Raw genomic sequence first — 27,679 nt, 5'->3', positions numbered from 1 at the left:
AGCTTTTCCTGAGGTGAGAAAAAATATATTTATATATATTTATTGTTTTCAGATCTTTTCTGAAGGATTGCCTCATGTTTTAGCTGTTCTTATTCTTGGATTAACTCTCAACTGTATGTCTCTAAAAGTCCATGCCAGCAGGATTGGAGAGAGATTCTCTTGCCTTTCACGAGTGGAGTTTAAGCAAACAGAATGGAATGTGCTAGAATGTGCTGGGGCTGGTCGTTGTAGCACCTTCCTGCCACCCGTTAGCTTGTTTGCATCATGCAGGTCTGAAATGGCACTGGGTTCCTTTGAGGGTTTGGAAACAATGTGAGTATTCTCTCATTCATTTACTTGTCATGTTAAGAGACATCCTTTCTAACAAGGTTTCTAACATACAATGTTGAACTTCATTTGTAACTTTTGCAAATGGGACCCTTTCTAATTATTTTGAAGAAGTCTTAATTTTGCGGCTTGGTTGAAAATCTGATCCTTTTGGAGCTAAACTGGGCCTGCTCTGTTGTTGACTTAAGGAAAGTGGGAAAAAAAAGAAAGGATAATTTCTGCAGGTTCCTGGCATACTTGTTCTAGAGTGGGTATAAATGACCATTTGATGAGTTGTTTCAAGGGAACTTTATGAGCACCCCAAGAACTGATGAAGAAACTCATTAATTCCTCAGGAACATTACCTCCCTTAATGAAAGGAAAACAGTCTATTGGCCCTTTAATAGTAATCAAGTGAAATGCAGCTACTTCTAGGCTTTGATTTTCAATCACCATTTGTAGGAGGCCTCACTTTTTACCATTAAGTCTAGCCAGAAACTATTACAAAGCAGTTTAATTGTAACATGGATCCTCTTTCACTATAAAGATCTCGTTCTAACTCAGGATTACTTTTTCAAATAATTCGGAAACCTTACAAATAGTCTCTCATAAAAATGAGCTTTTAAGCTACCAACTTGATGTCACTAAGTGAGGAATTGGGAAGAGCGCACACTGTCATTTGTACCGGACATTGCAAACATACAATGTATAATAGATGTAAATAACCTCAAGAGGATAGATAATAAAAAAGGAAAATAATTAGGAAGTGATGAATTTTGAATATTTAATACCTTTGTTTATAATATAATTCATTTAACTATGTTTCTCTTATTTAATTTTTAATACTGGCTGTCTCGACAATCAACTGGAAAATTTCTGAAAATTCAACAGTTGTCCTCACAAGCTTGTCCAAGCCAGGTCTAGGACACTACTGCTCGTCTTGCTGAAGTTGCTTCTCTCAATTTCAAGCATTCCTTTTATGATGAGATCCTTGTATATACGGATGACCTGGCTCAGCACATAAATGTCCAGTGTCTTTCAAATATCCGCTTGAAATACCAAAATCTTATGTAATTTATTATACTTCCATCACAGTGAACGATGTGTCAAAAATAAGATCAGGTTCACTGTTTCCACATTTCTTCATTCCCCTGCCCATCCCATACTAGTTCTCCTTTTCATTCTTTCCCATATATGTTAAATAGCATCATTTTTGTCTCCATTGCAGTATTCGTGGCTATGTGAGATGTAAGGTTATTAAAATTGCAGTTTGCTCTCCTTATTTTCCCAACAAACCAAAACCTGGCAGTCACTTTGAAAGAAATGCCAGCCTTGTTAAAACTTTGAAGAATTGTATGTATCAGTAATATAATTGTCCTTCACCTGTCGTTATAATTTACCATGTGTGTCCAATTGACCCTTTTAGTTTATTTATTTATTATGTCATTTTATGAAAATAGAGGAAAAAGTGAAAGACAACTTTATTAGAGGTTTTAATAAGAATTTGAATAAAACAAAACCTCTTTGAGTCAAATAAATTTTGGCATTCAAGCATCAGAACTGATGAAAGCTTACTGTCATATTTCTTCTTAGCTAAACTAGATACTTCAGATTTTTGTTGCAAGTGTTACACGATGAAGTCCTGTCTTTTGAATGACTAACTGAATGAGAATACCCTATTTCCTTTTCGTCTTTAGAAATATATTGTTCATTAAGGATATCATCATTTAACGTCTCATAGTCTGAGATCTGAGATCTTTCCTACAGACTACCATCGCATGTCCTTTCCTAGATCTCATCCCTTTCACAGTTGGACAGTATAAATGCCCACATCCCATGACCAAAAAGTAGGAGAAGTGGGGAGAGCCAGATAACACCTTGCCACTACAATCATCTGCTTTATCCTGGGAGTAGTTTATATTTTCTTCTAGTGAATCTTGCCATCTGGTAACGATCCATCTATAAATACTGACAGATCTAGGTTTCTAGACTAACCTCGAATTCTTGGTTTCTTCTGATATGGTCAGATGAATTTCAAATTATATCTTGCCTGCCTAACAACTAGGGAAAGGCAAAAAGCTTTCTAAGTTAATATATATGATGTCATGGCTGGATGCTCATTATGAATTGACAAGAAAATTTAGCTCTGGTGCCTTAACAGAACTCTGATACGTAAGTGGGGAGCCTAGAACACTCCCTCCAATTCTGTTTGTAATTATCTCAAGTATAAACTAGAGATACTAGATAGATCTTGTCTTTCCAGTTACATTTTGAGATATTGAAAGAAACGTAAAGAATATTGCCTTGTCTTTCCAATACATTCCACATTGATAGGCATTTATTAAGTTTGAACTGATTTCAAAGTTGCAAACTTATTGAAGTATTTGAGATAACATATTTAAACTTAAAAAAATATGTAAGCAAAAAGAAACACTTTTTTTCCCCATGAAGAAAGTGCAGACTTTAAAAACATTTCACATTTGCCAAATCTTAAATTTTATTATTCTATTTCTTCTTATATGATTGTCAAACCTTACTATTCTAAATGTATATCTTTTGACCAAATGGCAAGAATGCATTTCCTTAAAAACCATTGTTACCAATTATTCTGCCAATCATAGGTATTGCTCTTTTGTGCTGTAAGATTGTCCATATATAGGCAATAGCTTTGGAGCTCTCTACCTGCTCTTAAAATGGTTCCATAATTAATTTTGAAGCTGGTATATTAGGTTAGAGGAAATTCTAAGTTATTGTCACAAATGTTTCTAACTTTCAGGCAGAACATATGCCCTGGGTTTTGAAAAACACATTTGAAAGGAAATAAGAAATTCTGCCTGAGCTTGAGTCATATCAGCATAAACATTTTTTTGAATCTCTACCCTGACACAGGCAATTTTGTTTGAAGCCAGGGCAAACCATTGTAAAGCGATGGAAAACCTTTGCTTGGCTATGAACAAAACCTGCACATGACATGTATTTCAGGGAAGCAAAGAATTTTAGAAGGAATTGAGAGACAAGACTGGACAAGACTGCATGCTGGGAAGTTCTGTAATTCATGGCTCATTTCCTCTCAAACATATGCATGTTAACGTTTCTTTGAAACTTCAGAGAAGAACTTACTCATGCTTTCCCATGCAAGTAACACGAGGTTCAGACAAAGAGTCTTATGATTTGTACAGGCACAAGATGCACGGCGTTTTGAAAATCCTAAGATAGCTTATGCACTCTCCCCCCCCCCCCCCCCCCCACCACCACAGTAGAAGTAGAACTGGAAGTTCTGAATCAGGAGTGTAAATGCATTGCAGTGTAACAAATATTTGAGAAATAGTAAAGGGAATACAGATTAATTACCTAGAATTCTATTGTCACATCCCACTCAAAGTTACCATTAACCATAGCCCTGCAGGTAGTTTATTTTGAGTCTAGATACTGCTGGTTAGAAAAGTATAAGAGATACAAACCATCTCAAACTGTGATGTTGGCTAGTGTAATGAGGTCCTATTTTCATTGAATTATTCCCAAACCTGGATCAAATGTATACAGACGCAACCAATCATCCAATAGTAATGTAAGTTTCCTCATTCTGCAAGTCTGGAAACAGAGGTCAAAATAGATTGATCATTTATTTATTCATTTATTCAACAAGTGAGTGTTAAGTGTTTGCTCTCGTGATTCAGTAATAGCAACATATGCTTTTTTTACATGGTGGACTTGCCAAAGAGGTGAGATTAAGTGTGTGGGTTCGTGTCAGAGTTAAATCCTTTACTGACCCTCTTGGGGCAATAGCTGGTGACTCCAAACTCTGTGTTTTATTCTTTTCCACTCTGTCACGTAGCTTACATTTTTGGATTACAACACATAAGTTATATTCTATGTTATTTGAAATGATGTCCTTTTCTAGGATAAAACATCCTTTAAGGGGCACTAGCTTAACCTTACTGTGCATTACTGAATCAAAGTACTTTTTATTATGAATACCTCTTGAAGAATATTTTTGAAATTCTGTTCTTCAATACCACTAAGTAAACAATGGTCTACTGGCATTAGATGATGTCTATTGTGAGGAATTCTTAGAAGAAAAAAAGGAAAATATGTCTTTTTTGTTGTTTGCAATGTATAATGTATTTTTTGTTGTTTGCAATGTATAAATAGAGGTTTATTGAAATTGTATGTGACTTACATATTCTGGGATGTATTTCAATGTAAGATTTTTTGTTATGAAAGAGATGGAGCTGGTAAAATGCATTTTAACTTACAAAACCATGCATATCAGTTTGTATCTTATATTGAAACATTATCTAACCTTTATTCCTTTGTGTATATAGTTTTCACTTTTTCAGCCTTCAAAAAGAACTGTTTCAGCATATTTTCCCATGGACATGGTGCTCATAAATTAAAGTTGAAACAGCATTTTGCTGTTTAGTATAACCCTAGACCTCAGCAAGTGAGGCCCTGGCCCTATGTTTTAGAATGCCCCACTGATTGTAAACTCTTTCTCTCTCTCTCTCTCTCTCTCTCTCTCTCTCTCACACACACACACACACAATTTATTAAGGAACGTGGGCCCTGGGATTAGGCATTTAGTGGTGGTACTGATGTTTAGATATCCCTAAACATTTATTCATGACGAGCATAGTTTAGGGCCTGAGGAAATGCTTTTCCACATTTTTTGCCCCCCTCCCCCCTTTTAAATAAAAGGTAACTGTGTCCAAATGATACAAAGGGTTGTTCTGGTATCACTGCCCAAGAGTTAGAATGTGAAAGGGTTTGACTGGGTGTTACCTAAGGTAACATAATTATTATGTAAGCATAATAATGTATTGTTTCCCAGTTGCTTCAAGCATCCATTTTCTTGCTTCTCTTTGTATTTCAATTTGTAATTCTAAACTAGCAAACGTAGACAACTTTACAATATTAAACAACCATTGAAAAGACAGGAGAGTAGATATTCCATATTTAAGAGATTTTAGGTTAATTTATGGTATGTGGGCCTTATTAATCCTCTTGTCTCCCCCCTACCCCCAACTTCCCCATGGTAGAGGCAGCCTGTTTTTATTTAGGATTAACCTGCCAAAAAAGGACAATGCCTAAACTATGCCAAATACCTGGAAGATAACCAATTTCAGTTAACCTTAGGCTGGCATTCAAGGTACTCCATGGTATGATTCTGGATATCTTTTCAGCCTTATTCCCAGAACTGATCCTCAGACAAGGATTTGTGTGCAATGGGATGTATTAAGGCAGAATTCCCAGGAAAATCCAGTAAGGGAGAGAGGGGAGCAAGACAGAGAAGAGTAAGAATCGAAGTGAGAATTTATAAGTAATGTCCAGCAGGCAAAGATCAGCCTGATTCTCCCAGGGGAGCTCTAGAGTCTAAACTGCACAGAACCATCCGTATACTAATAGCAAAGGAGCTGGGTTCCCATACTCTGGCACCAATCAGTCATGGGGGTGGGGGTGCGGTTGGGAAGAAATGGTGATATAAATTCCCAGAAATTTCTTTATCTTTGCTGGCAAAGCAGCTCCAATAACTGTGGAATCTGAGTAGATTACCAACAGTGCCTACTATCCCTGGTACTTTCCCTTATACCAGTGTGAGAAGGGCTGAGTCCCTTCTCTGTCTCAGAGATTTGGCTACACAGTAGCACACTAAATGCTCTAAAAAGGCCCCTCTAGGATTTTTAGTATTTATTCTTTGTTTCCACAACAAACTATCTTACCTTTCTTACAATTTATGCTTGCCCCTTTGGAATATAATTTTTTCATTAGAAGAAATATCATAGGAAGCTTTTTTAAAATCTCTCTTACAACACATATCACAAACCACAGAGGTTTCTGTGTGTTTGTTTTTTTTAAGTTATCTATTCATGCATCACTCCTTGCTTTCCTACTCCCCATATCACCCACAAAAGTAAGAAAGTAAGATAGTATTTAGCATTCTAAAAAAATTTTTTAATGTGTTTATTTATTTTTGAGACAGAGAGAGACAAAGCATGACTGGGTTAGAGGCAGAGAGAGAGACACACACACAGAATCCGAAGCAGGCTCCAGGCTCTGAGCTGTCAGCACAGAGCCTGACGTGGGGCTCAAACTCACGGACTGTGAGATCATGACCTGAGCTGAAGTTGGACGCTCAACTGACTGAGCTACCCAGGCTCTCCTGATAGTATTTAGCATTCTAAATATAATGTTTAGAATTACTGCAAGGAACAGCTAGACATGGTATTATATATTAATGATTGTATATTAAATTATATTAAATTGACTTAGTTAAACATTGCTTAAAATTTTATACTGATTTTTTCCCCCATTTTTTCATCTGGATGTCTGGGAAAGAAAATTTTGAATTTAATGTCTATACTGAATATTCCCCAAGCCAAGAAGAAATATAGTGAAACACAGTTGAGCTTCTTAAGTAGGTAATGTGCTAAACCAAAGTGGTAATCTAATTCTGAAGAAGTTATCAACAGCGAACACTGGAAAATGGTGCCAAAGAGTAAAGCATATAGACAGATTTCTCACCAGCTTTTAGAGCTATCTATAGTGTATGTGGAAGTAAGAATGACTTAAGTAAATATTAGTCTTAAGGTATCATTATTTGTTAAAAAATATGAAATGCTTTTATTTTCAATAGAAATAATACCATATATAATTTGATGAACAAAGTACATAAAATGCAAAGATTTTTCATGCTAAATTCAATGATAAAACTCAGAGCATATATAAATATAATTTTCAGGGATAAAATTGAACCCAATTGCTAAGGGGGAATGATCTACCTTCTATTTATAGCCTCGGTTTATTGATATAAACTTCATTTGGACCTGAGGTTTTTACCAAAGACTGCATGCCATATAATCTGCAGGGATTTGCCTGCGAAATGGACTGAGAAGCCAGCAATGGCCTGAGGACACAGGGTATGCCCTGTGTAGGTAGGCCTGTGGGGAGTACTGACCCTATGCACTGGTGAGGAGCCAGCCATTCCTCAGCCCAGCCCAGCTCCTGCAAGTGTTGACTTATTTCATCTCCTTTCTAAGGACCTCATCTGCCCCCATGCCTTCACTGTCAGTTAGGTTCACAACCCTCAACTCTGAATCCCCAACTCACTCATAAAGACAAAAGCAGTATGTAGTTTTAACATTGTCAACATTTTCTGCCTTGGGTCTCTCAACTCCAAAATATCCCCAAACACATTCACTGCTCTGAATACTGCTTCTACATTAGTGCTTTTTGTTAATTTTCTTGCTACCTATAAACCTTTTTAAAAAAAAAAATTCCGATTCATTCTTTCTCAAATGTCATATCCAATTAGTTTTATATTCTCTTTTTTACCTCTAATCTTGTCTTTCTATTTACATAATAATTCCTCTAATCCAGGCCCTTATCTGTTATAGAAAATGATAAAAATCCCTTTAACTGGCCATTCAACCCAGTGTCTCTCCCCTCAAATTGATATTTTCTTTTGGTTATTTCCCCCAATACCAAGATGATTTTGCTTAAAACAAACAAACAAACAAACCCGTGAGTACCCAACAAACACCTTTGATAGATTTCCTTTGCTTATAAAATGAAATCAGATCTCTTCACAATTGTTGAGTCAATTTTTCTGGCTTCTCATCCACATCATATCTCTTATGTCATATTAGAAACCACTTACATTTTCCAAATATTTCCAAATATTCCATACACTTTGACACCTTCACACTCTTATCACTACTTAAAATGATCTTCCATATCTACTAACTCCATCTGGTGAAACCACACTTATATTTTAAGATTCAGGTAAAAATCTTATTTTTATATGAAAGCTTTCCTAATCATCCTGTCACCTCTGATCCTAAAACATTTTGCTTGTACCTTTAAATAGTACTTGATTTATATTAAAGTGACTTGCATACCTATCTTTATCTTATTCTTTTTTGTATCATTGGAGCTTAATATATGCTCAAGCAATTTTTATTGAACTAAATTATTCAACTTAAATCAGGAAGAATGTGATTAAATGGAATATTCTTTCAGAATTATCTGAGTTTTAGAAATAGGTGAGTGAATGGTGAAATCAGTTATCTCTTTAGACTAAGGGCTAGCTCAGGTGGTGTATTTACCCAAAGCCGTAGGGTTTATTTCTATGTTCCTATTGATGTCAAGTGAATCTCACACTTTAGATTTGTCTCAGTTAATTTCTACAAGCATTCATTTAGTGGTTAAGATGTATTGTGATTCTACTATCCACTAAATAAAAGTGACAAGTCTATAGAGGTACACTCCCAAAGACATTTGCTAGGGTCCTTGTTAGAGATTTGTTATTTGCAGGAAAAAAAAAAGTTTCTATGTGTGCTTTGTTAGAATAACCCTCATCTAAAATACCTCCTGTTTATAGGCATAATTTTGCACACAATTCAGGAAAATAAAAACCCAAGCAACTACCCAATCAAACATATAAAAACAATAACAACAGCTACAAAATAAGGCCTCCCCCATACACACTGCTCTTTTATGAATCACACAAATATCAGAAGAAAAATAATGTATTTTCCCTAATATCTCAGATACAGTCCCATCCCTTCTACATCACTTTCAGTTGTGAGTATTGTATCTTTAGATGAAATAGTAGGGTCAAGCCTTTTGCCATATTTGAAAGACTGACACCATTCTCTTCAGCAGATTTTGAACACAATGTAAAATCTCTCTACAGTGTGACAATTGACATTTTTCAGCACAGAAGAAGCCATTACCATCTGTCATGTGACTGCTCTGAGGATAATGAGAAACCTCGGACATGTGGGTTGGAAAGAAATGACTTTATTCCAAGTAAAATAAATCTAAATAATACAAATGCAGTGGGAGTGTTGCTAAATATTTCTGGAGACTCTTGAGGCGCTTTGGGAGAAAATGAATCATGTTGGTAATAATTTTTGCTTCTCTTTCTCTTAACTCTGCCAATTTAAAAATATCATACAGGCAGGACCTGTGTTTTAAACTCTACCTGTACTTCCAGAAGGGTGTCCTCAGGGCTTTGCCTGCAGGGAGGTCACCTGGAGTCAATGCAAATCAAGCCTGTTGCCTCTTCGGCAGCAGGTTACCTCCAGGACCCTTGCGGCACAGGCAGATTTTAGAACAGCAGAAGCACGACCAACGTGTTGAAACAAAACAAAATAAGGTTGTTTATTACCCTGTTTAAAAGGAGGGTAATATTTTTCTCTCAGTCTTTAACCCTCTGCTCCTGCCCAACCAGTGTGATCTCTGAACTAGCAGGCTGTATTCGCAAGGAGTTGCACTGGGTTGAGTTAAAGGAGGACAGAGTCTTCGCTCTGAAGTTCTGCCTTCTGTCAGACCTTTTAATGTAATCTTAACATCCATTCTGTTTAATAATCTTTTGTCCAATAGACATAAATAAAGCATAAATATGTGTCTCACTGCAATGAATTAGTTTTCTAACAGAAGGAATCCTTGCCAAGATTCTGCAGCGATCTGGTCAATGTAGATAATGTGGTACATTAGAGCAGAAGCTGGCAGTTCATTGTTCTATGAATAGATATAGATTTAGTATTTATGGGAGCCTTTGAATAGGATGAAACAAAGCAAGGAGTAGCCAACGGTTCTATGTGGGTTTGATTTTAGCTAGTAATTTCCTATCAGGTCAGTAAATCTTTTGTCAGCACTAAGAACAATTTGTGCTCAAATATCAAAAAGTAATACACTTTTCTTTTCACGTGTACTTTTGCTTAAAACACTATTAATTATATATAAATGTATATTATATATAAATGTAAATGAATAAATATGTATATATATAAATATATAATTGAAAGCCCTATTTTCACTCTGTTCATTAATTTAATTTAATTTTTTCTTGAGTAGGGGGGAAATGTTTGCTTTGTGTTTTCTCTGGGAAAGTTAAATCACCTGAAGTTATCGAAAGGCATTGACAATAAGAATGGGAGTCTTGTGTTCTGGTCTTGTGTGGCCCTTAGCTTACTATTTGACTTTGGACAAGTCACTTTCTCAAGTTTATAGTTCCTTGTCTGTATTTGAAGATTTGGAATCCCATGATCACCAAAGTTCCTTTCAGCTCTATAATTCAGTGTAAAAAACATTAAGATAATAATCCTGTCTTTCATCATCCTGAGTTGGTTATACAAGGCATAAGGTTTCCGTGTTTTCTTGCCAGAATTCAGTAGATGATTTGAATTGTCCCTGTCTTCTAAATGATTGTTCACTTTCCTCTTTTGTCTTGATGTTCTTTCAGGGTCAAAGCTTGAACATCAGCAGCACAAAATGTCTCTCAATAGCTCCTAAGGTAATTGGGGACAGTCTCTACAACTACTTGAACTACTTATTTCTTTCTCCTGCTCACTCCTCTTGCTGCTTTACTGTTTCCTCATTTTTCCCCTGTTTTCCTCTGCAACCCGAAGTCCAAAGCTTTTCTGATTCCTGGAAGTTTTGAGAGAACTGCTCAACCACAAAACCAGTACTCTGGAGCAGAGCTGTGCTATTACCTGCCATAAAATGAACATATGGAAAGTGCTTAAGTGAATGCTTAGCCCTTTACTGGATCACAAAACTGGCCAATCAATGGAGATTCTTTTCCCCTAAAGGTAGATGTTTCTTATGCTGTTGTTTTCAGTTTCAATTTCAACAATTATGGCTTTTTCCTAGATTTACAATGAAATGATTTAGTTAGGACTGAAAACTGGAGTGGGTAGTTGTACCAGGCACACTTGAGATCTGTAGTACTGATCTGTCTCCGTTGTTTTGGTGACTTGTCTCATCTCGGGCACTGCTGAGGAGACTAGTGCTGCTTGGGCTCTGACAGACTACGTGCAGGCATCATTTGACCATACATCCTCTTACAATCACGTTGAGAAATTGTCCTCTTGCCTTCTGGCTTCCTTGTTGATACTGAGGCATAAAATCCCAATAAGAGGACACCTGGGTGGCTCAGTCAGTTTAGCATCTGACTTCTGTTCAGGTCATGATCTCACAGTTCGTGAGTTTGAGCCCCACATTAGGCTCTGCATTGAGGGCTTGGAGTCTGGAGCCTGCTTCAGATTCTATGTCTCCCTCTCTCTCTGCCCCACCCCCGCTTGCTCTCTCTCTCTCTGTCTCTCTCTCTCTCTCTGTCTCTCAAAAGTGAATAAACATTAAAAAAATAAGACCCCAATATGGAGGCTTGGCATTTATACAAATACAATCCGGAAGTGCAGATGAGAGGAGGGAAGGATCAGAGGAATAGAGAGGCCAGAACTCTTTGCTCTGCAGGACAAACCTTTGACCAACGGACAATGGATCTAGTAGATAAAAATCTCCCCCTTTCCTTGACCGAGAGGCACTTTCCATGTTGATAGTGAACATGTAGGGTCTTCTAAGATTCAACAACCCGTTGTACTTGATACTGTAAAATACTCAATTCTTATTTTGTCTATTCTTCCTAGCCTCATCTTCCTCCCTCTCACTTATGCTTTCCTGAGTTTGCATCTTTAATAAAATAGTAATACATGAGTATTTGTTTCATCCTATGCTTTCTGGGGGACTAAGACTGGTCAATTTAGACAATATTTGTGAATGAATAGAATCATTCATGGTCTGATGAATTGCAATAAAGTGGAATACAGGATAGTGGGAGGTTATGGAGGTAATGTGCATTGACTAGTTACCTATACATCCTATGGGTCCTCCATGACTTTCTTGCATTTAATGCTCCATGGTTGGGTAGAAGTGCAGTGGAATGGAAAAGGCAGCACATGTAAGTTCACAAGGATTTCTGTATTCTATTTTGTAGATGAGAATCTTTTCCCCAAATGGCAAGGGCAAAAATGCTATTGAAACCAAAGCTGTTTTCCTGACTTATTTTAAAATACATGCTCACTTGAAAATGCTGCTTGTTATTTTGACAGAGATGGGTAGTAGGGAAAGATTTTGGAAATACAGTGTTGATTATGAAAAGTGTTATAAAATTAATGTTAGAAGAAATTTCATATCTTTGTCTCTACACAACAGTTTCTGCTTCACATTTGCCATCCTCATCTAAACATATTTTTAGAGAAAACAGGAATGTAGATATTCTTATATTCAACAAATACTTGTTGAGTGTCTAGTTTGTGCTAGGTGCTGCTTTAGGTGCTGGAAATTCGGCAGTAAATAAGCCAGATCCTTGCTTTCGTAAAGCTTGTGCTAGAGAGGAATGACATTGACAAAGATAAAAGAATACATAGAAAAAATAACAAGATAAATTTTGAAGTTGGTAGCGTGGTGAAGATAATAGAATGATATGGTATATAAAGATTGAGGGACTCTGCTTTAGATTAGGTAGTCGGGAGAGACCTCTCTGTGGAAACGATGTGAACACAAATTTTCCTAGAAGCTGGGTATGCAAAATAGGCTTCAGACTTCCAAAGCAAAAGAGAATCAACTGCAAAGACTCACTATGGAGTGTGAGTTAGTATGGATCGAGAAAAGAAAGTGGCTAGTGTGGCTTGAGGGCAGAGCCAAGAGCTATAGTGGTATGAATCAAGATAGGAGACGTTAGAAATGACCAGCATTTCATTATAGGCTGCATTAATGAGTTTGAGTATATTCTAAATGTAGTGGAAATTCATTGAAGAGTTTTAAGAACATTAAAATATATAATCCATTTTATAGAACTCTTGCAAAATTCGAATTCCTAACTTAAAAAAAATTTGTGAATGCCTTTTTAAAATGACTTTATTTTTTAGAGCAGTTCTGGGTTCACAATTGAGAGGAAGGTACAGAGATTTCCTATACAGCTGTCGGCGCACACAAACATAGCCTCTTCCATTGTCAATAACTCCCTACCAAGGTGGTTCATTTGTCACAATTGATGAATGTACGTTGGTACATCATAATAATCCTAAAGCCACAGTTTACATTGAGCTTCATCTTGGTGTGTTACATTCTATGTGTTTGCAGAAATGTATAATAATGTGTATTTATTATTGTAGTATCACAGAGAATATTTTCACTCTCCTAAGAATACTTTGTGCCCTATTTATCCTTTCCTGGCCCTTACCCTCTAACAACCACTGAGCTTTTTATTGTCTCCATAGTTTTGCCTTTTCTAGGTCATATGGTTGAAATCAAGCAGATAAAAATTCTTTAGAATGGCTTCTTTCACTGTAGTATTCATGGAAGGTTCCCCCATGTCTATTCCTGGCTTGATAGTTCATTTCTTTTTAGCGCTGAAAAATATTCAATTATCTAAAGGTATAATAGTTTATTTATCCATTCATCTAATTTAGGACATCTTGGTTGCTTCCAAGTTTTGGCAATTATGAATAAAGTAGCTGTAAATATCCTTGTACACGTTTTTGTGCAAACATGTTTCAGCCTCTTTGGGTAAATACTAAGGAGCATGACTGGTGGATCCTATGTTAAGGTTAGGTTTAGTTTTTTTTTTTAAGAAACCACCAAGCTGTCTTCCAAAGTGGCTGTACTAAGTTGCATCCCTCCCCTGCTCCCCAGCAATGAATGAGAGTTCCTAATGCTCACAACCTCACCAGCTTTCGGTGTTGTCTGTGCTTTGGATTTTGGACATTCAAGTAGGTGTGTAGTGGTATTTTGTACTTTTTTAACTTGCATTTCCCTGATGACATATGATGTAGAGCATCTTTTCATATTCATAGCTGTAATTCATATATCTTTTTTTATTGAAGTACAGTTGACACACAATATTACATTAGTTTCAGGCATATAACTTAGTGGATTCAACAACTCTATATATTATGCTATGTTCACCACAAGTATAGTTACCATCTGTCACCATACTGTGCTATTACAATATCATTGACTATATTCCCTATGCTGTATCTTTCATCCCTATGACTTATTCATTCCATAATTGGCAACCTATACCTCTTGCTCCCTTTCACCCATTTTTCCATCACTTCACCCCTCCTTCTCTCTGGCAACCATCAGTTTGCTCTCTGTATTTATGGGTCTGTTTGTGCTTTTTGTTTGTTTGTTCTTTGTTTTATTTTTCAGATACCACATATAAGTGAAATCCTATTGTATTTGTCTTTTTGTATCTTGACTTATTCCACTTAGCTTAATGCCCACAAGGTCCATCTTTCTCTCTCTATCTCTTTCTCTGTCTCTCTGTCTCTGTCTCTTTCTCTCTCTCTCATTGTGTGTATGTGTAATATATATATATATATATACATATATATATATATATATATATATATATATATGTATATATGTATATATTCTTTATCTGTTCATCCATTGATGGACACTTAAGGTTTTTCCATAGCTTGGCTACTGTAAATAATGCTGCAATGAATATGGGGGTGCATATATCTTTTCAAATTAGTGTTTTTGTTTTCTTTGGATAAATACTGAAGTGAAATTGCTGGATTATATGATAGTTTTATTTTTAATTTTTGAAGGAAACTCCATACTGTTTTGCATAATAGCTGTTCCAATTTACATTCCCATCAACAGTGCACAAGGGTTCCCCTTTTCTCTACAACCTCACCAACATTTGTTTTTTCTTGTCTTTTTAACAATAGCCATTCTAACAGCTGTGAGGTGACATTGCATTGTAGTTTTAATTTGCATTTCTGTGATGATTAGTGATGTTGAGAATCTTTTTATGTATCTGTTGGCTGTTTGTATGTTTCTCTGGTTATTTTTATTCTTTGGTGAGGTGACTTCTAAGGTCTTTGGGCAGTTTTTTAAATCAGGTTGTTAGTTTTCTTATTGTTGAGTTTTAGGAGTTCTTTGCATATTTTGGATAACAGTCTTTTATGAGATGTATCTTTTTCTAATATTTTATCATAGTCTGTGGGTCCTCTTCTTATTCTCTTGACACTATCTTCCTCAGAGCAGAAGTTTTAAATTTTAATATGGTCCACATTATCAATTCTTTCTTTCATGCATTGTGCCTTTGATGTTTATTCTAAAAAAGTCATCATCAAACCCAAGATCATCTGAATTTTCCATGTTATTTTCTAGGAGTTTATAGTTTTGTATTTATAGATTTAGGTTTGTGATCCATTTTGAGTTAATTTTGTGAAAGGTATAAGGTCTGTGTCCAGATTCATTTTTTTTTTTATTTGCAAGAAGATGTCTACTTAGCATTATATGTTGAAAGCATTATCTTTTTTTTTTCTATTGTATTGCCTTTTACTCCTTTGTTAAAGGTCAGTTGACTATATTTATGTAGGTCTGTTTTTGGTATATTGATCTATTTGTCTGTTCTCTCACTGATACCACACTGTCTTGATTACTGTAGTTTTATAGTAAGTCCTGAAGTCAGACAGTGTCTGGTCTCCCAATTTTTTTCTTCTCCTTCAAGAATGTATTGGCTATTCTGGGTCTTTTACCTCTCCTTACAAACTTTAGAATTAGTTTCTTGATACCCACAAAATAACTTGTTGGTATTTTGATTGGGAATGCACTGAATCTATAGATCTAATCGGCAAGGAATAGCATTTTGACAATGTTTAGTCCTCCCATCCATGAACATGGAGTATCTCTCCATTTATTTAGTTTTTCTTTGATTGCCTTCATCACAGTTTTGTAGTTTTCCTTCTATAGATCTTGTGCATGTTCTGTAAGATTTATAACCAAGTGTTTCATTGTTTGGGTGCTAATACAAATGATACTGGTTTTTTTTGCCTTCAATTTTCACTTGTTCATTGCTAGTTTATAGACAAATGATTGACTTTTTCATATTAACCTTTTTTCCTGCAATTTTGTTATAATCTCTTATTACTTCAGGAGTTTTCTTATTGATTCTCTTAGATTTTCTACATAGATGATCATTTCTCCTACAAACAAAGAGTTCTATGTCTTTCTTCTCAATCCTTTCATTTCCTTTTTTGTGTTATTGCCTTAGCTAGAACTCCCAGTAGAATGTTGAAAAGGAATAGTGAGAAAGGATATTATTGCCTTGTACCTGATCTTAATGATCTCTTAACTAATACTGAAAAGATGCTATGTCTGGGTTTCCTAAAGTATTAAATAAACTTTTTATTGTTCAAGCTAATTGAATAAGGATTTCTTATTACTTATAGCCAGAAGTAAACTAACTGAAAAAGTCTCCATATCTGAAAATAACTTATAAACCAGAGATGGAGTGCAAGCAAGGTGAAAATACAATTCCATAGTGCGCTACATTAAAATTACATCAAGGAACAATAAACTCAGGAAATACTTTAACTATGTCTGCTAAAATTATATTTATGGCCTCCATCTAAATGTAGTTTTCCTTCTCTGACATTCCATAGCACCCTGTATACACTTTACCTATGCCATTTATGTTCTGAATTATAGTTGTGTATGACTTTGTCTTATGCTTCTAGCTTATAATCTTGGAGGTCTATACCTTTGCCTTTTGTACAAGTTTGTACCTTTATATCAGTAGGAACTGAATAAGCATCTATTGAATGAATAAATAAGTAGTATAAAGAAGAAGTATAATGTCAGAAGAAGGTGAGGTCACTGAAGAAAGTTCATAAATACAGTTGAGGAAGTCAGAAAAGCATCAAAAAAGAAATTTAACTATATCTTAAAATACTAGTGGGGTTTGCTTAAGTAAAGAAGCCAGGGAAGGATTTTTAGAGGGAGGATGAAGAGACAAGAGATATTAAAACAAAGTTGTAGAATTGTCTAGCTGTCATGACAGGTAGAGTTAACTGGAAAGGTAGTTTAGAGTCAAACTAGGGAAGATTTCACACGTTAAAGTTAAGAATTTATTATCACTCCCTAAGAATTAAAGAGGAACTAAAGTTTGAAACAAAGACATTAAGTTATATGTAAGTATTGTTTCATAGGAATATTAATCTAAAATTTCTCCTTCCTTGATCCTTGCCATAGAAAGGCCTCTTTACAACTTTCCTTTAGGACTAGTTGCATGCTCCAGACCAAGAAAAAGTACTTTGACATAGACATTTTTTTTGAATATATATTACTGATGAATATACATAGTCATAAGACTCAATATAGTGTAATTCAAATAACTATATTCTATATGACCCTGCTCCTTCCTCCCTTTGCCTGCATCTTTCCTTCAGCAGCCTCCCTTTCATCCCAGGCCACTCCTTTACTGTCCTTACCGGGTAAGATTAGGGTGTTTCCTTTTGCAGTGTGAATAAAGCTAGCGTTGCCATCAGATAACTATAGGTACAGAGCAAGAAGAGATTGAATATTAATGGAGTACCAATGGAAAAAGAAGTTTGGTTTCAGAAATCTAAAAAGAACAGCAATGTTACAGAAGATATGGGTGGTGAGCATTTTACCATTGCTACTAAGTTTAATATGAAATTTTGGGGAAAAAATCAGGGCTGTGTAGAAAGTGTGTCAAATGTGGACTTTTCCACAGTGTAGGTCTTGTGGAGTTAAGTGATATTAAAGTATGTTCAGTGATGGTTGGTAGGCTAAGCAATGTAGTCTGGTCACAAGCCCAAGAATACCTAGGCATAGTCCCAAGAGAAGTTTGTAATCAAATGCAGCTTGCAGAGAGAGTTTCAAATCTTACATGATTTTCATAATGAATGTTTTGGATTATCACAGTATGTTTTCCTATGCTCATTTTCATCTAGATGGAGGGGGGATTTCAAGAATCTATGTCTTATATTTTTTATTTCAGTTCCTTAAGGTACCCAGAATTTCCTTGCCAGAAGGATCCATGTAAAAATTAGAATCCATTTTGAAATTCAACTAAAGATTGCATCCCGAAGTTGTTTCAAAAAAATGAGAGCTGAGCATATTGTAATCCTCAGAGCTGTCCCTAGACAGACAATATTGCAGAAGTTTTTGCCCATGTGTCTTTGTTTTGCAAATGAATATGCAACATTACATTAGAGCAACAAAAAAATTAATCTTGGAATTGAAGAACCTAACAAATGCTGAATTCAAAAACAAGTTAGTTAACCTTAGAGAAAGAGGAAAGAAGCATCTAGTAAATTTATTAATGCCTCAAATTTTACAGTGATTTTTCCATTGACCGTTAAAGGAAAGGGGAAGGAACTAGAGACTGCATATGGCATTAAATGGTGTTTTAAATGAATATCTGTTATTGTTCCTGTAAATACCATATAATAAAGCTAAATTATTTAAATATTACTTTGAAATGTATTCTTATAAAAGGCACCAGGCACATAGCCAATTCCATTGCAAAACAAAGAGGCAACAAAAAATAAAATTGTATCATGTACAGAAACCATGACTTACAATACCTCTCATGACTAGAATTGTTAGAATTCTGGTGTAAAATCTGGTGGAATTATTCCACGCATTCTCATGCAGATATTGCAATGACAATACCTTCTTGTTTAGTGTGGTATTGTGAACAATCTGTGAAAGAGCTTATTGAATATCCTTTGGTAAAGCTATTTATGTCTCTTTCAAAGGTTCATTTTTAACAGCTTCTAGTCTTCTTCCTGATCAATTAAAATACAGTGGGCACCCTTGATTTAAATGATAAAAAGTCATGACTTTGAATTTTGTGTAAAGTTGAAGATTAACAGTGTCTGCAAAGAGACTTGAAAAATCAAAGTAAAAACATTTCTTTCCTTCATGATTTATCTTGAAATGTTTCAACTAAATGTTTCTCCTTGAGGAACATTATTCCAAACAGCTTGAGAAAGAGATCTTTTAATAAATAAATTATGTCTAAGTAGATATCTAAATTGAAGATGGTTGATTAAGTGATAGTTTCACCTTTATAGTCTTGGAGAAGAAAACCATTACATTGTGCCTACTAGTGTCAGATGGCTGATGGTACAGAGGGTCGGACTGAGAAATGGTCTCCATCCTTTCCACACTCCATGAGGTCAGTTGACTGTCAGGTGGGTCTCCTGTACCTCCTCTTTATTCCTCTCCCTTTATCTAGTTTTTCTCATTGCCATGTCTCTTACTATGACTACCTCTGGTAATGATACTTTGGACCATGAAGTATGCTATTGAAATTTATTCTTGTTTGATAGGAGTTTCTTCTATAATTCAATTATATGTTTTCACTATATACCATAATTCATTACAATTAGAAAACTGGCACAGACAGGGTCAATGTTTTAGTCCCAGAATTAGTGACCAAGATATGACCAGAATTCAGTTCTCTCACTTTCTTTTTTTTTTTTTATTTTATTTTTAATTTTTTTTTAACGTTTATTTATTTTTGAGACAGAGAGAGAGACAGAGCATCAACGGGGGAGGGGCAGAGAGAGAGAGGGAGACACAGAATCTGAAACAGGCTCCAGGCTCTGAGCAGTCAGCACAGATCCCGACACGGGGCTCGAACTCACGGACTGCGAGATCATGACCTGAACCGAAGTCGGACGCTTAACCGACTGAGCCACCCAGGCGCCCCCAGTTCTCTCACGTTCTAATGTGACTCCCTTTCCATGATAATGTCCAGCCTTCAATCAAATGAGCCAAATATGTTTTGTTGGAAACAGTTCATTTCAGAAAAGTGTCTTATCTTCAGTTTTATCTGCTGAAGCATGGCCATGCTTTTCATGGCATTCCTACTACTCTTTTAGACAAAACAACATTGATGGTGGCATTGAAGACACAGCCTGGTGACTGAATTTGAAGCTGTTCCTTTCAGACCTGAGAAAACCTCCTCATCACAGGCTTAGACTTTTCTGGGATCTTTTGCCGTTTTAGCAATGCCTTTCTTCTGAGTCACCAAGTTCTGAGTTAAAATTGCTTGAAAAACTAAAGAGGAGGGAGCTGGAAGTTTGTATATTTTAAAACATAGTGTTATATATTGACATATGCATTGATATAAGAATGCATATCTCAGAATTATGTACATGTTACGTCTTGTTATAACATTCAAAGTGTAGGTGTTTAGTAAAACTTTTTTATTTATCCAAATCAGAGGCATTAAATGGCTGTAGCTTATTTTCATCAGTTTTTTTTGAACATTTGGAGATAAATCCACATTCAACTGAATGAATCCAAGACATATTACTTATTTCCTCTTATAAACATCACTTTAGTGTTTAAAAATTCTTCAGCTCAAACCTGTAAAATATTTGGGATTTAGTAAAACGTATTTGTCAGTCTTTTCATATTTACCGTGCCTACAACTCAAAGAGAAATCAAATAAGGAACAAGCTCCAAGAATAACTTTGTGTTAGTGGATAAGACATACCATTCTACTTTTGTTTCTTTTGCATGGTTTGCTGTTTTGGTTTTTCCTTTTCGTTTCTTTTCTTTTCTTTTCTTTTCTTTTTTTTTTTTGGTATTGTTTAGTGATTTTTTTTTTTTTTTTTGATTACTCAGTTTGTTCAGTTTTGAATTGTGTTGTTATGGTTCTTTATATGCTTGAAAATGATTTTTACCTTTTAATATTTATTTATTTATTTATTTATTTATTTATTTTACATTTATTTATTTTCGAGAAACAGAGTGAGACAGTGGGGGAGGGGCAGAGAGAGAAGGAGACACAGAATCTGAAGCAGGCTTCAGGCTCCAAGCAAGAATTCAGCACAGAGCCCGAGCCGGGGCTCGAACCCACGAACTGTGAGATGACCTGAGCTAAAGTTGGTCACTTAACCGACTGAGCCACCCAGGTGCTCCATATTTTTATTTTTAATGAGCCACCCAGGTGCCCTGAGGATGATTTTTAAATCTAAGTCTCAAGTAAAAATTAAAAAAAAATAGTTGTTCTCAAATTTTCTTATAAATATAATATCTGGTAATTTTACTTGCATAAATTTTACTTAAATTATTTTATTAAAATAATTATTAATTTTTAGGAGTTTAAGCTTTTTTATATTCTAGAACTTACTCTTTATGTGAAGGTCATTTGAAAATAATTATCTACAGTGCTTCTATGACTAATCTGCTTATTTTTCTTTCTTAGTTGGTTAATAGCTAGAGATGTGGTGAATTGCCTTTAGGAATAAAATTGTGTATTTACTTATCTACCTATCTATGTATTTACCTATTATCTGTCTACCTATCTCCTAAAAATATGCAGATTCTAGATATTAACAGACTCTTATAATTACTCAGTTGTAAATGAATTTTGCATTTTTCTAACTTTAATCTAAAATCCTACAGAAACGTTTGGAGAGAAGTACAAATCTCATTTGCTCTGCATGCACTCTATGGGCCAAAAATTTCTATTTTATCTGGCAAACTATTTGGTGACTAGAAAACTGATTTCTCTTTAAGTCTTTTCTCCTTTAGAGTAAAAAGTTTTCCAGAATAATGCAGCGAATGAAAGTTTTCTTTTGACTATTAAAAAGACTTACTTTTATTGACTTCTCTTTAATTTTTTTCAACTAGACTCTCAAATTTATCATCGCAAAGTTATGTAATATACATTGTTATTTTTGTCTTTTCTGCTCCATATTTAAAATGAAGTTTAAATATCAGAAGCCTTGTACATCCTTTCTTGAAGTGGATTTAGAAACTGAGAAACAGAAATGGTATACTGTAATTATCTAAAAAATATTGACAGACAACCAAAGATTACAATGTTAGTCTCTCATATGTAGTACAGGAATTACAACAAAACCATCAGAAAAAGAGAGAGAGGAAACAAATGAGGAAGAATAAAACTGTTTTAAAAAGAAGAAATATTTTAACCATGAAACAAGAACCAGGTATTAACAAAAATGGACAGAGAGAAACAGGAGCAGTTGAAATTGAAAATTTGAGAGAAAAAATAATAAAGCATGGGAAGATAAATTTAGGAAAATCTCAGAAAGTAGAAAAAATGTCAATAAGACTAAAAACAAGAGAGAAAAGGTAAGAAAGTTAGAGGACCTGTCCAATAGGTCAAATATCTGAAAAATAAGAATTCCATAGAAAATTTTAAAAAAGAAGTAAAACATTAATTATTTTCTTGGTATAAGCCAAGAATTTTTTTTTCCAGATTGCAGTCGTCTCCTGAGTTTCTATTGAAAGGTAGAAAACAAAGTTATACCAAAGCGTGCCATCACAAAATTTTATGGCTGTGGGGACAAACAAACAAAAAAAAGTATATAAATTCAGGGAGAAGAGAAAAAAAATCAGGTCTACTATAAATCATCAAAATAGCTGAACTTTTCAAGAGTAACATTGAAAGATAAAAGGCAATAGAAATCTGTCTTCAACAAAATTCTGAAGAAAAGTAATTTCCAATTAGAAGTGTACATTTAGCCGACCTATACATGATGGGAAAATCAGGATATTTTCAACTATTCACTTTCTCACATAATGTATTTCTTTATCTAATAAGATAGGGGAAAGTGTGTGCCATTAATCAAAGGAGAAGCACAAGAAATGGGACGAAATGAGATTTGCAGAGCAGCAGATCCACTGATATAGATGGGGAGTGAAGGGAAGCCCCAGACTCAGAACTGTACACTACCTGTCTGGGGAAATCTGCTCGCAAAGGACAAGGTCAGAGGCTCCAAGAAAAGTTCCTGTTTATGTGGATGAAATTGATAGAATACCTGGTGAACCTGAATATCTAGAGTGGAGAATGAGCAGTTGATAAAGAGTTTGGAGCTGAAAGGAACCGAGCAAATGAATAAAACAAGAAATACAGGATAACCTGGGGAAAACTCCAGAAAAATCACCAAGTTACAGCTAAGGTAATATGGACCATAGATGGAATGATTCTGAGTTGAGGAAGGGGGTAAGGGAGCAGGAGGACAGAGCTCTAAATGCCCACCTTATGTAGTATGTAAGTAAACAAATGATACCTAAAACTCACTCAAAAATTAGCAAAAATAAAAACCATGTTACTTTTAAATGTAGTGAGTTATATCAAAATAACCACCTAAAAAGTACCAATAAAAGCATATTAGAGACCTGGTGATAAATAACAATGTGATCCGTTAAAGAGATAAAGAGATAAGAATTGTTGCCACAAGGAGGGGTGGGGAGGTCTGCTATTTTCATTATGAACTTTGTAGAACTATTTGACTCTTTTAAACTCTCTGCATTATAGATTTTATTAAAATTAAAACAAGAAAAATTAAAATATTAAAACTAAACAAAACACTAACTACTGAACCACATACATTGGAAGATATTTTTAAAGCTTATAAAGTAAGCTTTACGTGTGGAGACACATGTAGATCTCAACCAGTTGAAAAATTTAATATGGTGCTTCTCTGCTTACTAAAGCACTTTGTAATAACTTATTTATTTATATTTGAATTTAATTAGTATTTTATATTCCTTTAATTTTTTTCTTGTTTACTTCTAATGTGTGCAACAAGGACTGACATATGTTCTTGTAAGCCACCTTGAAATTTCTGGAAACAAGAATGGCATAAATAAGTAATACTGACATTAAAAAAAAGAATTAAAAACTAACACATAGAAAACAAATGGAGGGAAATGAGATGACCAGTACCAACAACTCAAATAGGGAATTGGGAAATGGGAATTGGGAAAATCATTATCAAATTTAATAACATATGATGTGAAGTTATTGAATTCATAGTTTGAACGACCATTGCATGATCACATTTCTGTTTTGAGTTGTGCCAGATACAATATAACTATTGTATAACAGTTATTTATACAATGTATTGTATAAATGCTATTATTTATTAAGGCAAGTGAATTTGTGTATGAAAGAATGTATTCCATTTAAGAATCACAAAATAACACAAGACCGAATCCAAAATTGTAGGATAAGTGTAAAGGACAGTGGGAGGAAACTTTGTGCATTTTGTCAGGCCAGTGAACATTTCAGGGAAAACTGTATTTGAGATGGGGCTTAAGCATAGGAGGAATTACTGGTTGGGAAGAGGCAGAAAATATGAATGAGACTCATCAAGCTTGAGTTGAAGGCACATGCTGGCAGGTCATGGAAAGTAAAATGATACAGGAGGAGAAAATTATAGAGATAGGACAAGATTGTCAGAGATTATGAATTTACTTATAATCAGTACTGGAAACTATTTTAAGTTCTGGAAATGTGTGATAAAACGGATTTTTGAGATGACTAGTTTGGCAAATAGGTTTAAGAAAAATCAGAGGGGGAAGAGTCTGATGGCAGTAAGATCTGTTGAAGACTGTATGTATGAGTTGATTAAAGTCTTTATTAAAGTAGAACTGGAGAGATGGGTGTAATGAAACATATCTGAGAATTTGTGATATTATTTATATTTTATATTTATGAAATAGGGTGAGAGAAAAAAGATGGTATCATTAACTAATGTGGATAATTTCAGATAGAGATTTTGGTGGAAGGCATCTGAAAAAAATTGTAACACCTGTAGCCTGCTAATATCAATATATTTGTAAAATTACTTTTCATTCTCCATTCCTTTGTGCTAAAGATATCTGATCAATTACTTTTTAACATGTTTAGTGGAAAGAATGCAACAGACAGTCTGGGGTGTTACACACGGTTTTCATGTAAAAATGAAGATCTACAACAAGGGAAAGTTGGAGAACTGTCATTACTATACAGAAAATTCATACCTACTACCACAAAATTGGCTACTGAAATATTCAAGTTGTTATAGCAGTTTTTAAACTCTAGTTGCTCAGAAAATGACTTTACTTTGTAGGTCTGTTTAGCTAAATAGGCATAACCAATTTTTCAGTTGGTAGGTGCTTGCAAATAAAGTATCTTTCGCTCTTTTTTAATCTCTGTGGATTTGTCATATTTGTCTATTTGTATGGATAACTGTACAAATAAATGCATTCAAGTGATTTCTATGCATATCATTAGGTTTATTCCCTGTTTTTGTTGTCTAAAAGTGTTCAAACTATGAAATCCTTATGATGAGCCAGATCCAGAGGTTAAACAAACAGTAACTTAATCATTTACTACATGTGAAGTTAGTGACAGACATGTGGCTACAATTGTACCTGATATGTTAAATATTTATACTGTAACCAATAAGCCTAAACACTGTTCAGATTGTGCTCCCCATGGAGGAGGAAGCAGGAGGCAGAATGAAGGTGATATGGGGTGTGGGAAGGATGAGGAGCCAGTGAGGGAAAGGCACCTCTGTGCTTGGCATCTGGGTATTCGTAAACTGCAAGGATAGGGAAATTAAAAATATATATATATTTGGCTGGGAGGTAAAAAAAAAATTTAACTTACAATATAGTGTTTCCTTTTATTTGGACAGTTCATTTAAATTTGGTTTATTCAGTATAGCCCTAGACTATTTCCTCTCTTTTAACTAGATGAAATAATTACAGCTTTTTTTCTCCCTGAACAATAACAAATCAAGCAGACCTGAAAGACTTGTGTTTTTCTATTTATTTCTTTTATGCATTTCTGAAAAGTATGAAACTAACTGCTGCTCTCCTCTGGCGGTAGCCAATATTCAGAATTTCATCCAAAGAATTCCTGAAGTTCAATTTATTTCCTTTTTACAGTTGAACTTGGACAAAGGAACATGCCCAAAGATCACCCATCAGTGCTGCTGTGTGTGGTGGTTGTGGAATTTTGTAATACTGCTCGATGTTGTAGATGATCGGCTGGAGCTTGTGTCATTTCAAGGGTGTGTAGGACATGCCCTGGTTAAGCACTACTTCTCTCGCTACGTACACTGAAGTCATCTCCAGCTCAACTTACTAGAGCTGCATTCACCCTGCCCTTTCAACGTGTTTTTTTTTTTCAGATGCTTTGATTCTTTTAATTTTGCCTCTATACTCCCAGATACTGAAACTTAAAAGTGGTATCTTACTGAAACCTTTAACCGTTTGTGCCTTTATGTATTAGTCTTCCAGTAGGACCCACTGTTCCTCAATTTTTCTTAAGGCCGTCTCTCCTAGGCATCTCTGGCAGACCGATCTTCCTAAAACATGTAGTTATCAAACCTTTATAGCATCCACCTCTCCCCTAAATTAATACATAGCCTCACCCTGGTATTAAAGATCTCACCGTGTGCTCCCAGCCTCACCTCTATGACCTCCCCTCCCCCAACAGTGGATTATTTTTTTCTAGGGAACTTAGTCTATCCACCTTCCCTAACATATTTAGATTTCCAGATTCTAGTGACTGCTCATACCATCTCTGTCTCCTTGGGTAGGTTCCCATTACATCAACTAAATAATCTTAGGATTTCCAAGTAGAAACAGCAGCTGCTCCATGAAGCCCTCTATGGTCAGCCACAAATGACTTCCAATCCTTGAAGTCATACCATGTATTAGCTTGCTACAGAGTCTAGGTGAAATGTATATTTAGCCTTGTATTGTCTATGTGATTGTGCTGGTATAAACCTGCTTAATCCAATGGTAAAGCGTATAGTTGACCCTCAATAATGTTAATTTCCAGGGCGCCGGAGTGGCTCAGTCTGTAAAGCTTCCGACTCTTGGTTTGGGTTCAGGTTATGATCTCATGTTTCCTAGGTTCAAGCCCCGCATCAAGCTTCATGCTGACAGTGCAGAGCCTGCCTGGGATTCTCTCTCTCCCTCTCTACCCCTCCCCTGATTGTTCTCTCTGTCTTTCTCAAAATGAATAAATAAACTTAAAAAAAATGTTAATTTCCTTCTGCCTGAAGACCTATGTTGTTAATCTCTAGTATCTACATATTACTTGTACTGCTCATGGTAAGTGCTCAGTAAACATTTGCCAAATAAGGACTTAGATGAAATTACTATTCGGAACCTATTTAATTTGGTACAAAAAGTGGGCCTATTCTAGGAACTGAAATCCTCCCCTGAAATTTATACAATGTTTCTATGTTAACCTCTGAAAACCCTGTATTCACAGCACATGAACACAACCCCTTGTCTAGAGATGTTATTATGAGTAAGAAGTTCAGAGATTTCATGAAACCCAGGAGGGCTTTCTGAAGAGCAACTATGAAGCCCCAACAAAAGTTGTCCCAGCAAAATTTCCCATACCAATTAAATACGCCAAAGATGGCTTACATGGAGATTAACCTCTGGGTTTAAGGGTAAGTTGACTTCCTCCTTTATTTAAAATAAGTTACTTCTCACTGGATTGGAAAGCCAAATAAGGTCAAAAAATTGTATTCACAGAGGCGTGTGTAAAGGAAGGTATGTGGCAGCAGCTTCTATTCTCTAAAGGCTTACATTTAATCCAATGATAGACAGTCATTTAAAAAAAAATGTAAAATGAGTAATTGGAAGAGAAATACAGGGCAGGGATAAATTCGTAGCATGGAGAATAAATAATGACGATTCCATGACAGATGTTTATCTTATTTAATATTTACATTTCATTAATGATCACATTTAAATGTTCTGTTTTAAAAATATTTTTTATCCAGCAAGTACTCAGTGCTGAGGGAGAGAAGATGTTTTCTAGCAATTACTCTGTTAGTTATTAATCAGTTTGAAGCTTTTCATTATGTTCTGTGCCTGTTGAAAATGATTTCTCCAGAGAAAACCTGATTCTGCAGACATGGTTCAGGGAAGGGAAGTCTTTGGGGTTCCTGCGTGAGGTCCTTTAGTT

The 27,679-nt window shown here is 35.2% G+C and overlaps 1 long non-coding RNA gene across 2 annotated transcripts in view; it reads left to right on the top strand.

Annotated features, from left to right (window-relative positions):
* The window catches only part of LOC122222569, a 271,962-nt gene that overhangs the window by 63,882 nt on the left and 180,401 nt on the right, over window positions 1-27,679 (top strand). For both annotated transcript variants that reach the window (XR_006203796.1, XR_006203795.1), the window contains exons 2-3: window positions 19,002-19,105; window positions 26,972-27,158. This is a non-coding gene — a long non-coding RNA (uncharacterized LOC122222569). The remainder of the gene's footprint in view (window positions 1-19,001; window positions 19,106-26,971; window positions 27,159-27,679) is intronic.

This window comes from Panthera leo, chromosome A1 (genome assembly GCF_018350215.1).
Source record: "Panthera leo isolate Ple1 chromosome A1, P.leo_Ple1_pat1.1, whole genome shotgun sequence".
Taxonomy (NCBI): Eukaryota; Metazoa; Chordata; class Mammalia; order Carnivora; family Felidae; genus Panthera; species Panthera leo.
The sequence above is the reverse complement of the archived record's forward strand: the minus strand, read 5'-3'. Positions and strand labels throughout refer to the sequence as shown.